This window comes from Cibotium barometz, chromosome 60 (assembly GCF_041138505.1).
Source record: "Cibotium barometz isolate CiBa-2024 chromosome 60, ASM4113850v1, whole genome shotgun sequence".
NCBI lineage: Eukaryota > Viridiplantae > Streptophyta > Polypodiopsida > Cyatheales > Cibotiaceae > Cibotium > Cibotium barometz.
Genome location: NC_141105.1, coordinates 15,775,218 through 15,786,260, shown reverse-complemented (window position 1 = coordinate 15,786,260; position 11,043 = coordinate 15,775,218).

Sequence of the window (11,043 nt, the reverse complement as noted above, 5' to 3'; positions counted from 1 at the left end):
TTCACATTGCATGGCCTACCCAAAAGAATAGTAAGTGATCGAGATCCCAAATTCAAGTCAAGATTTTGGACTGCATTTTTCGAAGCAGTTGGAACTTTCTTGTATCTCAACACAGCTTATCACCCCGAGACCAACGGTCAAACAAAAAGGGTAAACCAAGTAATCAAAGATATACTTCGGTCATGCTGTGGGACAGGGAACCCAAGAAGTAGCTAAGCTATCTGCACCTAGTCGAGTTTGCTTACAATGCTTCTTATCACTCACTGAAGTATCGGGATGAGCCCTTTCAAAGCTCTATATGGACAAGATTGCTTAACTCCATTAACTTGGTCCGACCCATTGATTAGAGTCGAGATAGGACAGACAAAGAATTCGAAGAAGCAGATATGGTCTTCATTTGAGCACGCCCCAAAAGAAGTTCTCTATCTCTTGGGAAGTATAAGAAGTTATCCCCTAGGTATTGTGGGCCATATCTGATTACAAAGAAAGTAGGTGACTTAGCCTACAAGCTTCTCCTGCCTCCTCATCTCAAAGTACATAATATATTTCATGTCAGCCTACTTAAAAAGTATGTACCAAGCCCGAATCATGTGCTTGATGATGAAATCTTAACTTCTTTAACCCAAGGGCAGATAGAACTCCAACCTGAAGAAAACCTTGGTGTTCGAGACAAGGTTCTCAGGAACAGAATTCTGAGAGAATTATTGGTCAAATGGAAGTTCTATCCTTTTGAAGATGCCACGTGGGAGAAAGAAGCCGAACTGTTGCGGGATTACCCCCAATTTGCGAGATGAGGACATCTCGTGTTTTTCAAGTGGGAGAGAATGTAAGATTCCTCCCCAACCTCAAGATGTCCAGTATCTTCCCCTGTAATCAATCCCCTCTTCAGAATAATAAAAGATCTTGTTTCTACATATTTTGGCTTAGAGAGAGAGAGAGAGAGAGAATGTTCTAGAGAGAGATTATTCAATTTTTAGATATTTTTGGATGGAAAAATATCTCTTCTTATTAAAATAAATTCCCCCGAAATAGAAGTTCAAAAAGAATTTCAGAAGGTGCATTGAAAATAAATTATAATCTATTCGAAAGGCCTCAGCCTAAGGGTCTAGATTTTCTGAAAATTTTAGATTAAGCTTCCTATGGACCAATAAGATTAATCCAAATGTAGGGAGGAGATAAATTAAAAAATAAAAGAAAACCCCCCCAAAAATGAGTTATTGTTCACATGAAGAGTGGACTAAGGACAAAAGAAAATAGTTTAAAAAATGATTTTTGACACCTCAGGATAGGGATTCCCCCTCATGAAGTAGGTGCCTTTTTCTCATCATTGCTTTTCAATTTTAAATCAATAAAATTAGATATTTCATCTCTCCTCTCTCCTAATTCAAAACTGGATCCAAAAAGTGAACTAAACTAACCCAAAAATGGTCAAAATTAACCAAACTGATTTGGAAAATTCTAGAATCAGTTTGCTTGGTTAGAGGCTCATTTTTTCCTATAAATAAAAGCCTCTCCCTTTGTAGAAGCTTAATAGTGTTTTATGCACTGTTACTCTACTCCTCCCTAGAGTCAAAAACATTGAATTCTTTGATAATTCACTTGTTTTTGAATAATTCCTCTACAAAGAATTGGTGGCCACTCTTGATCCAAGCAAGAGTAGAACCCTCAATCCCTCAAGCCAAAGGAAAGCTCACAAAACTCCATGTAAGTTAGAAATCCTACTTTCTTTTAAATTCTATTCTATGGTTTTCTGATTTCTTATTTTTTTTAAATGCGAATTTGGATGTTATGCCTTAATGGAAAGGCTTCCCCCTTCTCTTCATTAAGAATTTCAACCTTTCTTTACCCTAAAATCAGAAACAAATAAAATAAGTTAAACTTTTTCTATTGATTGCTCTTTAGAAGTGAAAATTGATTAGATTAGAGTGTTTTAATTCATCTTGGGGTAAATTCTAAGTAGATTTCGAATGTAAAAATTGAGAAATGGTCAGCCATACAAAGGAGGTTATGGCAAAATTTTCTTAAATTTTGTGGAAATAAGTTTTATCTTTATGTTATTCAAAAAGAGTAATCCCCTCCGTTTGTGTATTCTAAAAGTGTTATTTTCATTCTATGCATAGAAAGATGCATATTGAAAATATTCTTATTATAAAAGTGTTATTTTCATTAGAATTAATTTATATGCATATAAAGATGCATATTGGAAATATTTTTATTATAAAAGCGTTATTTTTATTAGAATTAATTTCTATGCATAGAAAGATGCATATTGAAAATATTTTTATTATAAAAGCGTTATTTTCATTAGAATTAATTTCTATGCATAGAAAGATGCATATTGGAAATATTTTTTTTATAAAAGTGTTACTTTCACCAATATTGATTTTTATGCATAAAGTGATGCATAAAAGAATTTTTTTATTATAAAAGTGTTACTTTCATCAATATTGATTTTTATGCATAAAGCGATGCATAAAAGATTTTTTTAATTATAAAAGTGTTACTTTCATTGATTTTTATGCATAAAAGAATTTCTTTTTATAAAAGTGTTACTTTCACCAATATTGATTTTTATGCATAAAGTGATGCATAAAAGAAATTTTTTATTATAAAAGTGTTACTTGATTTTTTATGCATAAAGCGATGCATAAAAGAATTTTTTTAATTATAAAAGTGTTACCTTCATCAATATTGATTTTTATGCATAAAGTTATGCACAAAAGTTTTTTTTTTAATAAAAGTGTTACTTTCACCAATATTGATTTTTATGCATAAAGTGATGCATAAAAGAAATTTTTTTATTATAAAAGTGTTACTTTCATCAAAATTGATTTTTATGCATAAAATGATGCATAAAAGAAATTTTTTAATTATAAAAGTGTTAATTTCACCAGTATTGATTTTTATGCATAAAGTGATGCATAAAAGAATTTTCTTTATTATAAAAGTGTTACTTTCATCAAAATTGAATTTTATGCATACAAGAATTTTTTTAATTGTAAAAGGGTTTCTTTCATCAAAATTGAATTTATGCATAAATTGATGCATAAATGATTTTTATATTAAAATTAGAGTTCTCTTTAATTCTATGTTTAATTTCCATGAATAATTGATAAATGAATAAGTAAATACTCTGTGAGAGAAAAATTCTATCGTTTATATTCACTCGGATAGTAATGAGAAAACTCAGAAAAAAAAACTATCGAAGTTGAAATTTTAGATAAATGATTAATTTATTCTTTATAGGAATTCGTGATTAGTTTAGAAATCAGATAAGCAAATATTCAATGAATGAAATTCAGAAAAATAGTAACTGAAATATCACCCCTTTTGAGAAAGATAGTTCAGGAAGAACCTTACCAAACTCAAATCCTAAATCAGCAGGCTATGACCAAGACCAAACTCCTTCGTCAGTTTCAAGGAAAGACGATGTGACCAGTTCAAGAAAAATACACTCAAATCACCCACCGAATCTGAAACTAAGTTGAGACCCTTTGATTTTGATCTGAGGATCAAGGTTACAGAATTCGAAGAATTCTGTTTGGAATTCAGACCTGCGATCTAAGATATACTCTTGTATTCAAAAGAAAATCAAAATTGAAAACTTGCATAGAAACCCTGTTTTCTTAAAGGACTGTCTTACACGAGATTGCTAGAGGGAGCATTTGGTATATTTGTTTTTCTAAGGGAAGTTCGGTTGCAACAGCTGGCGGGGAGTGTTCAAAGGACGGCTCACGCAGCAAAAACCTGCCCAGGACTTGACCAGCCTCGGTATGGTGAAAAATGGTATGCTTCCGGTAGGATGGGTGAGGGCCGATGAAGCGGTCCCTGAGTGAAGTGCCAGGACACCTAAGGAGGATCCTGGAGGGTTCTGACCAGGCGATGCACGGGCTCGCGGTGCTTAGGACACCCATGCGTATGTCGTGGAAGATATATATGTATGATGACAAAAAAAAATTATTGTAATCTGTTACTAGATCTCGTTACTGAGACCAGCTGGTCTCGACGGAGAGTCCAGATTGATACCTGTTTTTGAGAAACAAGGAACTGGATGGAAATTTTGAGTTATGATATCTGTAATCAATAACTGTTTGTTCAATGGATCATTTTATAAGTTCAAGTTTTAAAGAGGAGTGTGTACGTATCTGTTTTCTAAAGCTAAAGTTAAGAAAGGCATTCAATTATGGGTGGGTGAGTAATTGTTTGGTTCTACCGATTCTAGTGGTAGGGTGGTGGCTAACCCATGGGTCGGATGGGGTAGGCTCGAATCAATAGAGTTTTAATAATGAAATTGAACAATAGGAATACTCTTAGAACTCGAATAGTTAAATAATAACCTGAAGACTTCTCAAATGAATAGATCAATGGCTGTGCGTGATTCAATTAGGAAAAAAGCATTGATTTCTTCAAGTTAAGTCTGTAATAGTTTTCCTTCTATCTTATTTAATCAAATGAAGGTTAGTTTAGTCTCTTGACCCTGTTAGAAAATTCATTAAGAAATTCAAAAAGGTGGAATCATCCCCGTTTTTCGGGCAAGGAAAATTTTCCCGGTTTCGGTTTCGGAATGATCACCAGATTAGTCTCATGCCCGGACATTCGAGGACGAGGCCCTGAGTGGGAAACCCTACCCCGCGCAAGAGGAAGCTACTTCCGCTGCTACCAACCGGGAAGCTACTTCCGCTGCTACCAACCGGGAATCCTATGCGCAAAGGGGGTAGTGGGATCTCACAGTGATGGAATGCCCCGATGGCACCATCCTATGGACCGGTTGACCCGATTGGTCGGGTAGCTTTCCAACAGATTAAGTGAAAGCCCTATGCTAGATATATAGGTTCTTGGGCAACTCTATTCTAGAAGACTAGGGCAGCGGCTGTGGCTTGCATGGATGAGGAAAAAAGCGTTGCCTCTAGAAATCAAGTCTAGTAGTTGCCCAATTTATGATCAATTACCCTATGGGTGATTTGATTTTTAGAAGATCACGCTCCCCCTGTGGGATAGGACTAGGTCTTACCTATGAATCGTATCCTTGAATCTCTACATGGTCAAGGTGTCGATGAATAGGAAATTTTTCCCAAGTTACGACTTAGTGGACTATCTTAAGTGTTTTCCCTATTTTGGAAGGGGGGAACCTTACAATTGGTATCAGAGCCGATGTTAGCTCCTAGGACTTACCATTTAAGGACTGTTTTTCAATGTATGTTTTACCTAACATACTACTAATTAATAAAAACATCCTACTAAAAACAAGTTGAATTGATATTTGAATGATTGTAGGAAGAGGAAGATGCCTACTCAAAGTTTCTAGTTTTCCAATGCATCTTCGAGACTGCTAGTCACTCCTCAAATTTCGAGTTCCGTGACACCATGGTGCAGATGCTAGAGAAGATATGCTAGAGAAGATGTCCCTCTCCCATTTCTCTCGTATTGAAAGAGGATGGGGTAGAGATTTCTAGAGTCGTGGGCCGAGGTATTTCTTCATCTGAGCGGATCGAATTGGGAGCCTCGCCACACCGATCTAAAGCGAATTCATTGGATTGAAAAGTTGAAGATGACCCGTTTATTTTGGTTCGTTCGGTACTCCCAGGGCTGACACCTCTGTGACTATAGATGGGATTTGCATACCTCACGATCGTTGGGTGTATGACCAAGTGATGCAGATCTTACCTGTTGATAGAGTACCTGTGTTGGGACCTACCCCAATCCAGAGTCTACCACCCTTACCATCAGTTTTTAGAGTCTTAGAAACTACAACGGAACCCCCATACTTCACCTATGTGGACCGCTCTACCCTTATGTCATAGTCAAGCTTAGGAATTTCGCTTGATGGCAAATAAGACTAATTATATTAGTCTCAGATCTTTGTAATAAAACTCGTCCTTGTAAATATTTGGAAATAACATAATTTTAATGTTTTACTCTCCAAAATAAACGCTGTGCAAGTATGAATCTTGTAATCTTAAAATTGTTTTTACAATGATGGCCAGGACGATCAGCTTCCACTCCCCAATGCGCTTTACACTGATATCCCAAGAGAAGAAGCTCCTGCTTAAGCAAATGCAACCTCCCTCCTTTAAAGGAGAAGGTTCAAAGATTGAAAAGGATGCTGAAGTCTGGATTGAAGCGATGGACGATTAATTCTCTGCCGCCACCGGTACTGGAGTAGCAAATTAGTCTATGCTTGCACAGTTTCGCCTCATCGGAGATGCTAAACTCTGGTGGAAACATGGCATGACAAGGGAGTCACCGAGCATTCTCAAACAAGGGAAGACATCAAGCAAGCCGTGAAGGAAAGATATCTTCCCCCATCCCATGAATCCGTAAAGATGAATGAGTTTTTTAGTCTTAGGCAGTGCAGCTTAACTCTTGAGGACTACTATTCCAAATTTATCGCTCTTTGGAAGTATGCCCTAGCTATGACTACTTCCCAGCAGAGCAAGTGGCTCGTTTCTGCCAAGGGTTAAATAAACCCTTAGATTCTCGCCTTGAAGCAATGAGGCCAAGCATATTACAAGATGCTCTCATACGAGCAAAGCCCCTTGTGAAGGAAATGAGGACTGACAAACCTAAGCCTTAAAAGAGATCTTACCTTGAGGCAAATCCGAAAGATCAACCCTACAAGAAACCCCCATAGAATTCCCCCTACTACAATAGAGGGCGACAAAGCAACTCTTTTGTCCCCCGCTCGTATGCTGCTTTTTCCACAGAAAGCTCTCTGTGTTTTGAGTGCAATGAGCCGGGACACTTTAGGGCCAACTGTCCCAAGATGGCAACATCATTTCCCCAAGGTGGCAGAGGAAATCAAGGTCGTGGAACCCCTATCCACCAAGGTACAAGAGGCGGTGGACGTGGCAGAGGCCACGGAGGAGTAGTTGCTAGGACCGCGTATTATAAGTGAAGAACCGACCTTGGAAATGGCTGAAGAAGAGCACGCCACCGTCCATGCGACAGTAAAACACCAAGGTCCGAATAAACAATTTGGTGTAATCCAAATCCCAACCACTCATCACGGTAAGCCATTCCAGCTTTTGATTGATTGTGGCAGTACCCATTCATTTCTTTCTCCTAGGTGTTGCAAAAATTAAACTTGGGTCAAATAACAGCTAGAAGAATGACTGTAGAGTTAGCCAGTGGGAAAGAAGTAGTATCTCACCACTCTGTAGGAAACCTTGATTTTGAGCTGGGTAATAAGCGAACTCATGGCCACTTTAGAGTCTTGCCATTAGGAATTTATGATGGAATCCTTGGGATAGATTGGTTAATTGCGAACAAATCTAGCATTCATTGTAACTAGGGGAGTATCACTTTTGAAAATGAGCATGGCCAAGTAATATCCGTTCAGGGGATAACAGGAAAACCTAAATCTAGGGTAGTCAAGGCAAAACATCTTCTCAAGGGAACATGTAAGGGTCAGCAAGTTTTCATAGTCAAGCTCAACAAAGCCATTGAACCTAGTAAGGAGACAGAACCCTCTTGGCTCCAAGAATTCTCTGACATCTTCCCTAACGAGCTTACAGGGCTATCACCTTCTCGAGAAGTCGATCATGAAATCGAGGTGATCCGTGGAGCTCAACTCGTCTCAAAAACACCCTATAAAATGTCCCTTCTTGAAGCCATTGAACTTAAAGAGCAACTTTCCCAACATATTGAGCAACTTTCCCAACATATTGAGCAAGGATTCGTATGCCCCAGTAGCTCTCCTTGGGGGGCACCTGTTCTTTTCCAAAAAAAGGAGGACGGAACTCTCCGCCTCTGCATAGATTATAGAGGGCTAAATCAAGTCACTGTCAAGAATAAGTATCCTATCCCTCACAACAATCGACGAACTTCTTGACAGGCTTCATGGGGCCAAAGTCTTCTCAAAAATAGATTTGAGGTCTGGTTACTATCAGATCAGAGTCAAAGAAGCACATATACCTAAGACAGCCTTCAATACTCGTTATGGCCACTATGAGTTTACTGTAATGTCATTCGAGTTAACCAATGCTCCTGCAACCTTCAACCGCCTAATTCAAGATATATTAAGTCCTTACTTGGATGAATTTGTGCTTGTTTTTTTTTTGACATCTTAATCTACTCCAAATCAATGGAAGAGCATGAGGAGCATGTGCGTAGAGTTCTGCAATTGCTGCGTAGACACGAACTCTATGCCAAGAAGAGCAAATGTACTTTCTTTACTCATCAAATTGAGTATCTTGGGTTCATCGTCTCCCAAAGATGGCATCTCAGTAGACCCCGCCAAGGTCAAAGATATTCTGGAGTGGCCACCCCCTAAGTCAATTTGTGAAGTTCGTGGGTTTTTGGGAATCACAGGATGGTATAGGATTTTTATCAAATATTATGCCTTGGTAGCTGCACCTTTGACGGATCTTCTTAAGAAGGATTACAAAATAGTGTGGCTGTCAATCCATCAAAATAGTTTTGATCAGCTCAAGGTCATTATTACTTCTGCCCGAGTCCTAAAACTTCCTAATTTCACCAAGGAATTTAAAGTGGTTACTGATGGCAGTAGTCTAGCACTTGGTGGTGTCTTAGGCCAAGAAGAAAGACCAGTCGCTTATACTTCCCGCAAGCTGAAGCAAATTATGCCACCCATGATTTGGAGCTCTTAGCAATTGTTCATTGCCTAAAATTATGGAGACATTATCTCTTGGGGGGCAAAGAGTCCAGCTTGTAATAACTGACCACAAAAGTCTGAAGTGGATCTTCACCCAACCTAACCTCAACATGCGGCAAAGGAGATGGATTGAAATTCTACCAGAATATGACTTCGACATCAAATTCTGCCCTGGGAAAGATAATGTGGTAGCAGATGCACTTAGCCGCAAATCTTTCTTAAGTGCAATTTCAATGCCAAATAATCCCATACTGGTCAAGGTGGAAGAAGTCTCATCTCATGATCCAGATTATCAAAGGATAATAAAGTTAGTAGAAGAAGGGGGAAATTCAATAAAAGAGAAGAATCTAATCAAGGGATACTCCACTCATGAAGGAAGCTTCTACTTCAATCACTCGCTATGTATCCCTAAGGATCCTGCTTTAAAAAAACTAATCCTCCATGAAGATCATGATAGTCCTGCTGCTGCTGCAGGACACCCAGGCTATGCAAAAACATTAAATGCCATAAGAAGGAGCTTTCATTGGGCAAGCTTGAAAAATGATGTCCTTCGGTACTTGAAGCAATGTCTCTCATGCCAAAGGATCAAAGCTGAAAGGGTCAAGATGCCTGGGAAACTCCAACCCTTGGATATTCCCTAAATGAAGTGGGAGTGCATTAGTATGGATTTTGTCATGTCTCCCCACTGTACAAGGAGGATATGACTCCATTCTGGTAGTAGTGGACTTACTTTTACCAAAGTAACTCACCTTATACTAGCAAAGAAGACCTTCAAAGCTTCTGATGTTGCTCGAATATTCATCAAGGAAGTCCTCAAACTTCATGGTCTCCCAAAAAGGATAGTAAGTGACCGGGATTCTGACTTCACTTCAAAGTTTTGGAAATCCTTATTTCAAGCCCTAGGAACTCAACTTTGCTTTAGCACAACTTATCATCCAGAGACCGATAGCCAGACTAAGGGAGTCAATCAGGTAATTGAAGACATTCTCAGAGCATATTGTGGACGGGAACCAACAAGGTGGATTCAGTACCTTCCTCTGGTAGAATTTGCCTACAATACATCTTATCATCAGAGCATAGGAATGTCACCGTTCAAAGCACTCTATGGGCAAGAATGCTTGTCTCCTCTAAATTTCTCTGATCCGACCATAAGAGTTGAGGCATCCAGGAAAATGCTCGAAGAGATGGGAGGAACAAACCAAGGCAATCCAAAAGGATATTAAAGCTGTCCAAGATCGACAAAAGCATTATGCTGACACCAAGAGGTCTGAAAGGAACTTCAAGGAAGGAGACAAAGTTCTTCTACGAGTGTGACCCAAAACGAAATTCTCTATCACTTGGGAAATATAAGAAGCTCAGCCCTAGGCAGTGGTCCCTATATAGCTATCAAGTATCTAGGTAAAAGTGCCTATAAACTCCAGCTCCCAGCCCATATCAAAGTCCACAATGTATTTCATGTATAGTACAGCCGCCCCTTGCTCCCCCCCCCGTGTGAAGAGACTTATAGCAGCCCTTCTGTGTGATCTTTTGCTCATACGGTGAGCAAACGATCTCAGAATTGAGATCTGACTAAAGCGCTTCGACCGCGAGACAGCAAGCCCTACAAGACGACGTCCAAGATGGCCCCATCCCAAAAACATCAGAATATTGCCTTGGGAGGAGCGTGCAACAAAATGAAATTAGAGAAGATGCTCCCAATGTAGCCCCAACCCTCCCATTACAAGTTCCTCAAGGAAATGGTGGCCAGGTTAGCTTGGTTATCTTTTAAAGAAGAGTTTTTTTTAATATTATTGTTGATAAATGTGTATCTTTTCCTTTTAAAATAATGAAATAAAATTGTATGAAGCTACGAATTGAGTGATGCTGTATTCAATGAATTGTATTGAAATTGTTATCTTTAAAGAGTGCAAGTTTTTCCTGGCTTCAATGCTAACTCCGTTCCGTGCTTGTGTAGCCAGCGGCGTCATTAACAAAGCCCGAGAATGGCCCAAGGTATCCCCCTCATACCATTGGGAGAATAAGGTTCACCGATTGAGGCGAGAGATTATGATGTTGTCTAGTTCTGATGAGGGCCCAGGCTAGTGCGGTGAATAAGCCCACCCTAGTGTGCAGACATCCCTCTGAGGGACGGGAGGATCAATTGATGGAGCCTGAGAGGGCGAGAGTCCGTCTTGAGTCCTCGCCACCAGGGCCGACGATGAGGTGTATGGTCCCATAGGGTTTTTCCCAGCATGTAGAGGTTGGAAGGCCGAATTCTAGATCATCAGTGGTATAAAGGAAAAGAATAAGAGAGCCGGTTTGGCTTGTATGAATTTGATTCATGTATAAACTTTTTTTTATAAATCTTGTCTTTGGCATTATTATATTGTGAAAAAAGGTTGTTTTAACAAACCTTATGAAATGGGCCTTAATTAAGGAACATGTTTATT